This window comes from Orycteropus afer, unplaced genomic scaffold, assembly GCF_000298275.1.
Source record: "Orycteropus afer afer isolate SDZICR_OR568_19922 unplaced genomic scaffold, OryAfe1.0 scaffold00095, whole genome shotgun sequence".
Lineage (NCBI taxonomy): Eukaryota > Metazoa > Chordata > Mammalia > Tubulidentata > Orycteropodidae > Orycteropus > Orycteropus afer.
In genome coordinates, this window is record NW_006921682.1 from 2,804,431 (window position 1) to 2,815,375 (window position 10,945).

Consider the following 10,945-nt stretch of genomic DNA (forward strand, 5'->3'; position numbering starts at 1 on the left):
CCTTTCCTTAACTTTTACAATAACGGACTAATACAATATTTGTCCTTTTGTGACTGACTTATTTCACTCTCAGCTGAAGATTATTATCTGGTATGTTACAATCTGGTATTCTCTGTTTTGGGAATTAATTGTTGGAGCCATGTCCATTCTTGGGGCAATGCATTATGGGAGACCAACAGTTATCTGAAGAGGCTGGTTCTGAGTTGGCAACAGGTGAACTGCAGAAGAATGCAGAAGACAACCAGGTCCACATGACAGGTAATGTGGAGAGAGGATGAATGGGATCTGCTTGTGAAAAATAAAGCATTCCTTACAGATTTCTAGAAATATGTGTGGTAGAAGGACTGGGTCCAGTGGAATGTGGTAGGAAAAGACTTGGACTTTTGTTATTACTAAATGATTTAATAGTCAATGAAGGATCCAGTACAATATTATGACCACTTTGAAGAACATTTTAAAACCTGGGTATTTATGTACTATTTTAAAAGAAAATATTATACAGTAAGATTGCTGACTTAAATATCAATCTATTTGATGTTCAGCAAGGCATAAATCTTTGAAGTTTTCTGTTTGATAAAAGACAGAAATTACTTGCATATCCAACCACAAAAGTTGGCAACTTAACAGGTAACCTCATTAAGTATGAAAATTTTAACTTAGAGTGAAAAATGAAATACATATCTATAGATAATTTTTGGATGTCCTTTGCCCCCACATGATATTGAAATGACTTTTTTCCCCACCTTTTTGCTTTAATTATAAATTATGAATAAATTTTCTGACATTATTTAAGCATAAAGAGAGGTGTGACATTGAAGGTTTCTTTAGAGGCTTCACATAGGTTGGCCTGACAACTGTATTAGAAGATATCTAAAGTGCATTCTGTCCTGGGCTCTTCTACCTTCTATTGCTTACACTGTTACTTTTGTACTCTCCTGGCTGCTTGACTCCACCCAGTCCAGCAGGAATAACTATAACAAGGAATTATAGCTTTCGCCTTAAATAAACCTATAGGTAATGATATAAAACTACTGGATTTCTCCACTTATTATATATAAATATAAGGTGCATAATGGACATATTGGGCAACCTAATTCTGTAGTGATACTGCCTCAGAAACTCAAGGAGGGGTTGCTATGAGTTAGATCAGACTCCATGGCAGTAAGTTTGGCTTTGGGTTTTTATGAATACAGTATACAAATAAACAAATTATATGTAGTATATAAAATGTTGTTGTTGTTATTATGTGCCATCAAGTCAGATCCGACTCATGGCAACCCTTTCTTGGGTTTCTGAGGCGGTATCACTATGGAAGTAGATTGCTCAACCTACCTTCCAAGTATATAAACTATATTCTATATATTTATACCATGCAAAGTTTATAAGGTAAAATTTGGACCTAGATGGGGTCTAAGGCATTTGACTGATAACCAGAAGGTTGGTGGTTCAAACCCATCAACTGCTCCATGGAAGGAAGATGGGACAATTTACTTTATAAAGATTTGCTGCCTCGGACACCCAATGGGGATCGCTATGACTCAAAATTGACTCAATGACAGTGAGTTTCTTTTGTTTTGTTTTGGTATGCATAAAAAGGATTCAGTTTCTCATCGTTGAAATAAAACCTACAGTGGTATAACAAGGAATGTCATTAGGTAATTTAGTAGTTATTCCAGTGCCATTTTCCTTGCTTCTCCCAATTATTTGCATACTACTGTTTTCTGTTTAGCTCCTAAGCCCCTTTCTCCAACCTTTATGGAAATCCAAAAGCTCCTTTTAATACATTCAATTGATTGTTGTTAATTGTTGTGCAACTCCTAGGAAGGAAGATGGGGCAATCTACTTCTCTAGTGATACTGCCTCAGAAACCCAAGGAGTGGTCATTGTGAGTTGGGTCCCACTCGACGGTACATAACAACAACAACATGTGTACAGAGTAGAACTGTTCTATGGGGTTTTCAAGGCTGACCTTTCAGAAGTAGATTACCAAGCCCATCTTCCTAGGGACCTCAGGGTGAGTTTGAACCACTAACTTCTCATCTAGTGGTCAGCACTGGATTGTTTGTGCCATCCACTCAACTGGTAAATATCCTTTAATGATTTTCTACCAAATGACCTAGAATATTTTTTTCCCATTAAAAATGTTGATTCAACAGTCTTAGAATGATTATGTGTGTGTGTGTGTATATATACGTTGTTGTTGTTATGTGCTGTCAAGTCGGACTTGACTCATAACTACCCCTCCATAGGTTTCCGAGGCAGTATCACTATGGAAGTAGATTGCCCTATCTTCCTTCCCAGGAGTGGCTGGTGGGTTTGAACTGCCAGCCTTCTGGCTAGCAGTCAAATGCCTTAGGCACTGCACTACCAGAGTTCCTAATATATATATTACATGCCTTCATTTTGTGACTATTAAACCACCATTAGTGATCTTTAAGGGAATATAGAAAATAGGAGATATTCTAGATGAGTAAAGATAAACAGTAGGAAGAAAAAGAAATTTCAGAAGGCATAAACAAGGGAGAAAATATCTACAAAAGGATTTTAAATAAATAGTTTGTAATGTCAAGAAAAGACATGATCATTGTGAGGAGCCTCTAAGGATTAATTAAGAAGCAAAATTAAATGCATCATCTTTCTTCTATTTACATATTGACTCCATACTGGTCAGGCTATTTGCTTATTTATTTAAATTAAAAACTATGTATGTGGGCCTAAGCAAAGTATTTAACAAGTTGTTATATTGGAAAGAAAACATATTTTATATATTTTCTCATGATACCATTGTGCATATGGTAGAAGATACCAGAATTGGATAGTAGTTACCACCAGGAGATTTCAAACACAATATTAATAAACATTTTCAGTGCCTAAGGCATTTGACTGCTAACCAGAAGGCTGGCATTCAAATCCACTAGCCACTCCTGGGAAGGAAGATTGGGCAATCTACTTCCACAGGGATACTGCCTTGGAAAACCAAGGAGGGGTCACTATGAGTTGGGATCAACTCCATGGCAGTGAGTTTTTGTGAGTTTTATACCAAGGGAAAAAAAAAGGTCAACAGTGGAAATATGTCTGTAGAAAGGAAGAGAGAACATAATGCTGACTATAGGCATATATAAACACATGGGAAAATGCTTTATATTGTATGCAAAAGAAGGCTACAAAATTACATATAGTGTATGATCTCAGTTAGGTAAAAAATACCCAGAAGAAAACTAGATGGACATATATTAAAACATGAAGGTGTTTAACTTCACATTGTGGAATTTTACATATAATAAACATAAAATTGTTAACTCAAAAAAAAAAAAAAAAACCCAACTTACCGCCAACGAGTGGGATCAGACTCATAGCGATCCCTCCTTGGGTTTTCGAGGTGGTATCACTATGGAAGTAGATTCCAATCTTCCTTCAGAGGAGTGGCTAGTGGGTTTGAACTGCCAGCCTTCCAGTGAGCAGTCAAATGCCTTAGGTACTGTGCCACCAGAGTTGCTGTCAAATCGATTCTGACTCATGTGTCAGTAGTGCAGCAGCTCCATAGGGTTTTCAGAGCTGTGATGTTTCAGGAGATCACCGAGTCTGTCTCCAAGGCACCTTTGGGTGACTCAATCCACAAACTTTTCAGCTAGCAGTCAAGTGCTTAACTGTGTGTGCCACCCAGGAGTCCTAATGTTGTTAGGTGTAGTTGAATAGATTCCAACTCATAGGGGCCCTATGTACAACAGAACCAACCACTACCCAGTTCTGTGCCATCTTTATAATCATTGCTATGTTTGAGCTCATTTTAGGAGTTCTAATAGGCATATATTCTTTTGGCAATAGAAGTAAAGTCAAAAAAGAAAAAAAGAGGCTTTGAGCTTTCTGGTACAGGAAAATATGAAATGTGATAACATATAACTACTATGATAAAACTGGGAAAGAGAATGTAGAATTTCCTTTGAATTAAATTCTAAGAAATTTTTCATTTGGAATTTCATAACAAGGAAATAAATATTATCTCCAGTGCCTCCATAAGCACAGATTTATACTTATATTAGAAGTAGAATTCATCTTACTGTTTCTTGTAATGACCTTTAATAAAAATCAAGGGCATAATATTAAAAATGAACTCATAAAGGCTAACTCTGAGAGGAACCACACTGCAATAAATAGGTAAATTTTGAGTGACTAACCTGGTCTAAGAATAGACCTTAGAGAATAATTGACTTGATCAAGGTCACAGCATATGTTACTGGCAGAGCTGGAATCGTATCTCCTGAATTTTCAGCCTAACAATACTATGCTCCCCCTAACTTACCCAAATAAAGAAATGTGGAACTTGATTAAATTCCTATAATCACCACACAACTTTAATTTGAACGTCTTATCCCAAAACATTCCACTATTTTACACTCACCAACCATTGTTTTCCCTTATTTCAAACTAATCTTTCTACGTCAAACTCTATACTCTTTTTGGATGTCTGTGTTTTAGTGAGTACAACCTTGAGGGGATTAAGGCATACTCTACACTTAAGTTTTAGCCACAAGACACCAAACTGCAAAAACTTATCCTTAGTCACTAGTGGAGAGAAATTATTATATAATTGATGGTAAATTTATAATATGCTTCTAATGTAGTTAAAAATAATGTTTCTATTGGTTCTTCACTTTTCTCCAAGCCCAGTGTTGGATTTTTTCCAAAACTAATACATTTAATCCAGCAACTGGAGCACATCTTGGGAAAATGGAAAATTCTTTCCATCTTTGATTTCTTGTTTTATTGACCAGAGTGTAGTTTGTGAAATTTAGTGTCAGTTTACTATATTATGAAAGAATTATTGGGTTGCATTTGGTAATATTTTCAGAAAATCACAGAATGCTTTAGCATAGTATGGAACACACAGGGTAATCTAATCCCATTTCATATTACAGATAAGGAAACTGGGTCCAGAGAAGTTACACCATAGATAACCACTAGTTCTCTGTTTTCCTTTCTTTATTCTTCATTTGAAAAATAATTTTGCGTATTTATTATGTGTCTGATCTTATAGTAACTCCTAAAAAGTTAAAAATAAAGGCTTTGGTTCAAAGCCTTAAATAATTGCAAAGTAGTGGAAGTTCAGCACATCTTAATAAAGAATACTTTATTGTTGTTGTGAGGTGACGACAAGACAGTTCCTACTCACAATGAATCTATGCGCAACAGAGTGAAACACTGCCTGGTTCTGTACCATCTTCACAATCTTTGCTATGCTTGAGCCCATCATTGTAGCCACTGGGTCAATTCATCTTGTTGAGGGTACCTTCCCTTCTTCGCTGACCCTCTACTTTACCAAGCATGATATGCTTCTCCAGGGAATCGTCCCTTCTGATGACATAACCAAAGTAGGTGAGATGAAGTCTGGTCATTTTCATTTCCAAGGAGCATTCAAGCTGCTCTTCTTCCAGGACATATTAGTTCATTCTTCCGGCAGTCCATGGTATTTTCAGTACTCTTCACCAAGACCACAATTCAAAGCTATCAACTCTTTTTTTTCATTTTCCTTATTCTTGTTCAGCTTTCACATGCATATGAGACAATTGAAAATAATGGGCTTGAGTCAGGTACACCTTAGTCTTCAAAGTGACATCTTTGCATCTTAACACTTTAAAGAGATCTTTTGCAGCAGATTTGCCCAGTGCAATATGACATCTGATTTCCTGACTGCTACTTCCATAGGTGTTGACTGTGGGTCCAAGTAAAATGAAATCCCTCACAACTTCAATCTTTTCTTCATTTATTGTGATGTTGCTTTGGTCTATTTATGAGGATTTTTTTTTCTTTATGTTTTCTTTAGTTATCCATACTACAGACTGTAGTCTTTGATCTTCATCAGTAAGTGCTTCAAGTCATCTTCACTTTCAGCAAGCAAGATTGTGTCATCTGCATATTACAGGTTGTTAATGGGTTTATCATGGCATATGCCATATTGTATATAGTTACATTCCTACTGTTATAAGGGAAAAAATGAGTAAGTGGTGAAATTTGCCTGAGGTTGTTGCAGATAAAAGTGTGAGAGGGTCCTGCCATGAGAGGGTAAGCTCTTCTATATGATCTTTAGGACTGTGGTAAGTGGTATTAGGCCAGTCAATGCCTGTTGTTGTTGTTGTTATGTGCCGTCGAGTCGTCCCCCGACTCATAGCGACCCCTCCTTGGGTTTCCGAGGCAGTATCACTACGGAAGTAGGATTGCCCAACCTTCCTTCCAAGGAGTGGCTGGTGGGTTTGAACCGCCAGCCTTCTGGTTAGCAGTCAAGTGCTTTAGCCACTATGCTACCAGAGCTCCTAGTCAATGCCTAGTGTCATGAAAACTGTACCAAAACCAAAGATCCACTGCCATTAAGTTGATTCCTACCCATAGTGACTCCCACTGGCTTCCCAAGTCTATAAATCTTTATAGAAGCAGACTGCAGACTGCCTCATCTTTCTCCCATGGAGCAGCAGGTAGGTTTGAACCACTGACTTTAAAAAAAAAATTGGTATTTGGGTGAAAGTTTGCAGAGCAAATTCACTTCCCATACAGCAGCTCACATACACTTTGTCTCATGATATTGACTGCAATTTCCCACAATGCAACAGCTCCCCACCTTCCTCCCCATACTTATTTCTTCCTTATATCCTTCCCTCCCATGTACTCCTGCCCCCTGAGCTGTCTCCCTGTGCATACACAGTCCTTCTATTTTCCCATGATTGACCTCTCCAAGGAGTGTATCTCCCTAAGGTCAATGTTCACTCATATGCCTGTCTTTTATTTGGCTGGAAGCTACAGGAGTGGATTAAATTCCAGACCTGAAGGGCAGCTAGGGGCCATAATCTCAGGGATTCCACCAGGATCTATCAGACAAGCAAACATGTTGGTGCTGTTATGTGCTATCATGATTTTGAGCTTTGTTCCACATTGTTCTCCTACTCTATTCAGGATCTTCTAAATAGATCCCACTGGTGCAGGATTGGGCGGTGTTTAATTCTGCTGTGCATGGGGTTGCTATGAGTCCAACATGACTCAATGGCACCTAACAGCAACAACATAGATCCCCCTCTGAGTGGTTGACCACGGTAGCTGGGCACCATCTAGTTCTGGTCTCATAGTCGTATACGCCAAGGTCGCATGTTGTATCACTCACTTGGACTAATTGCTTCCATGAGTCTTTAGTTTTCTTCATTCTTCTTTGCTCTGGATGAGGAGAGACCCATCGTTGCATCTAGATGGCCACTTGCAAGCTTTTAAGATCCCAGTTGCTACTTGCCAAAGTAGGATGTGGAATAATATTTTTGTGTACTATGTTATGCCAGTTAAGTTTGATGTCCCCTGAGACTATGGTACTGAGCCCACAGGTCCAACTACTCCCTCCCTCTGTGTAGCTGGCTGTGGGCAAGAAGTGACTACAACCTTGTCCCTTATCAGTTCCACTATATATCTAGGAATTCTTACAGAATATACAAATACATTTGTAGAAACATTGTCTGCCAACCCTATACATGTCTTGGGCACACAGCCCCCTGCATAGATATATCTAATAATTCAGCCTGTCCACTCATCTATCCACCTGTATACCCATGTTTGCCCTCACTGAAAATGCAGTACGGTATGCGCAAAAGGGTTCATCTTTGTTGTCTGTACCTCACATGCACCTCTCTATTTCTTCCTCTTCCTCAATGCCACCAGGTTGATCACTCATATTTGATACATTGCCCTTCTCTTCACTCAAATCAGTACTTGTCTCTACCTATCTAGCAGTGTTCCTTCCCTTCCTCTCCCACCCCTGGTAACCAACAAAGAAAATTTCCTTCCATATATAAACCTTACCTTGACTTTTTACAATAATGGACTAATACAGTATTTGTCCTTCTGTGATTGACTTATTTCACTCAGCATAATGTCATCCAAGTTCATCCTCATTATGCGGTATTTTGCAGATTCTACGTTGTTCTTTAGGGTGCATAGTATTCTACTGCATGTATGTACCATAGTTTGGTTATCCGTTCCTCAGTTGATGGACACCTAGGTTGTTTCCATCTTTTGGCTATTGTAAATAGTGCTGGATGATCATGGGTGTGCATATATCTGTTCTTATCCTGGATCTCACTTCTTTAGGATATATACCTAGTAAAGGAATTGCTGAGTCAAATGGTATTTCTAATTCCAACTTTTAATTATTAATTAATTAATTTTAATACATTTTATTGAAATATAATTTATGTACAGTGAAATACACAAAACTAAAGTGACATAGGTCAATGCTTTTTTTTTTTTTTTTTTTTACAGTGTTCGCTTCCTTTCCCTCCCACCCCTGGCAATCAGCAAATAAAGTTTCTCTCCATATATAAACTTTTCCTTGACCCTCCACAGCAATGAACTAATACTGTATTTGTCCTTCTGTGATTGACTTATTTCACTCAGCATAATGTCCTCCAAGTTCATCCAAATTTGCAGTATTTTGTAGATGCTATATTATTCTTTAGTGCTGTATAACATTCCATTGTGTGTATGTATCATAGTTTGGTCATCCACTCTTCCACTGATGGACACGTAGGTTGTTTCCATCTTTTTGCTATTGTAAATAGTGCTGCAATGAACACGAGTGTGCATATGTCTGTTCCTATCCTTGCTCTCACCTCTCTAGGATATATACCTAGTAATGGGATTGCTGGGTCAAATGGTATCTCCAAATCCAGCTTTCTAAGGAATTGCCATATTGTTTTCCACAGTGGTTGTATCACTTCACAGTCCCACCAGCCGTGTATGGGAGTCACAATCTCTCTACATCCCCACCAGCATTTGTTAGTTTCTGTCTTGTTGAGCCTTGCAATCAGTGCTGGGGTTGAATGGTATCTTGTTGTTTTGATTTGCATCTCTCTGATGGCCAATGATCGTGAGCATCTCTTCATGTATTAGCTGGCCACCTGAATATCCTCCTTGGTGAAGTGTCTATTCATGTCTTCTGGCCATTTTTCAATTGGATTGTTAATTCCTTTGCTGTTGAGGCATTGGCATTTTCTGTAAATCTTAGAGATTAATTCCTTGCCAGATATGTAATTATCGACAAGTATGAGTTTGTTGCTATCATTTTTGTTATGTGCTTACTCCTGATGTCAATTTCTTTGTTCCATATAATTTTCTATGCTGAGCTTGTTTTGTTTATGAATCGTGTTATCACTTCCTTCATTGCTATTGTTCTAGTATTTGCTAAATATTTGTGCTGGTTCTCTTTTTTATTTTGATGTAAAGGTTTCTCATTTCTCTTTGAGGTTACCCTGTGATTTATAGTTTTCTTCCCAAGTTTAGAACAGTCCGTTCTATCTTGTTGTTGTCTTGACTTCCCTACCATCTAGAAGCTCTGTAATGACACAGTTTTTTCCCTCTTTTTGGTTTATAATTGTCCTTATTTGTCGGTTGGTGTCTCTGGTTTCCTGTTTACAATCTTGTAGGCTTCTTTACTTTGGATACTTCCATAGCTGGGTTGGTTTCTAGATTATGTCATTATGTGGGTTAATGGTCAGTTGTTGTTTGCTGTTGTTGGTTCTCTGTCCAAAGGACTCCCTTTAGCATCTCCTGTAAGGTTGGTCTTGTTTTAACATATTCCCTTAATTTCTGCTAGTCTGGAAATGTCCTAATTTCACAATCATATCTGAGGGACATTTGCTGGGTACATAATTCTTGTTTGGAAATTTTTCTCTTTCAGGGTTTTATATATACCACTCCATTGTATTTTCACCTTCATGGTTTCTGCCAAGAAATCCAAGCGTAGTCTTATTGGTTGTCTCTTGTAGGTCCCCTTTTGTTATTCCCATTTTGCTTTTATGATACTTTTGGTTTTGGTGAGTTTGATGATGATATGTCTGGGTGATTTTCTTTTGGGGTCTATGATGTTTGGGGTTCATTGGACTTCCTTAATGCATATATCCTCATCTTTCATCATACCAGGAAAATTGTCTTCCAACAAATCTTTGACAATTTTCTCTGTGCTTTTACTTGTCTCTTCTTGTTCTGCAATTCCGAATACATGTAGGTTACTCCTTTTGATGGTATCCTACATGAACCTTAGGCTTTCTTCATTTTCTTTTAATCTTTTTTTTCTGATTGATCCCTTTCCAAAGACGTATGCAGGTATTTGCCTTCAATCTCACTAATTCCGTCTTCCATTGATTCAATTCTACTCCTTTGCCCGTTCAGTGTCTTATCTATTTCTGAAAATTTAGTATTAATCTTCTGGATTTCTGTGTGTAGATTTTGTATCATTTCTAATTTCTCATTTATTTTGTCATTTTGTTCTTATAGTGTCTTTTGAAATTGTTTTAGGGTTTTGTGTGTGTTTTCCTTAACTTTGTCAGTGTTTTCCTTGATCTGCCTCTCAATTCATTGAAGATACTGAAATATAATTCTTTTGAATTCCTTATCAGGGAATTCCAATGCTGTGTCTTCCTCAGGGATGTATTTTGGGTCTATATCCTGGTCCATGGTTTCTCCTGCTTTATCTTGCTTCTTTGTGTGGACTGTATGCTCTGTTGTTTCTGAGGCATTGTGTCGTTTTTGTCTTTTATATTTAGTGGGTGATTGCAAGTTGAGTGACTTTCCCACAATTTTTATTTTCTTTCTTTTTTTTTTTTGTATGTTATCTACATAAGCAGGGTACTGTGCTGTGCTCCTCTACTTGCTAGCTGACAGCCGTTATACACTCACCACCTGTCTCCTTTCCTGTTGTCAGCCTCTCATATGTCCCGGCTATCCTTGGGAAACAGAGTCTATTGTTGCTGTTAGGTGCTGTCGAGTCGTTTCTGACTCATAGCAACCCCATGCACAGCAGAACAAGACACTGCCTGATCCCGTGCCAGCTCCATGATCCCTGCTATACTTGAACTCATCATCGCAGCCACCATGTCAATCCATCTTGTTGAAGGCTTCCCCCTCTTTTGTCGATCCT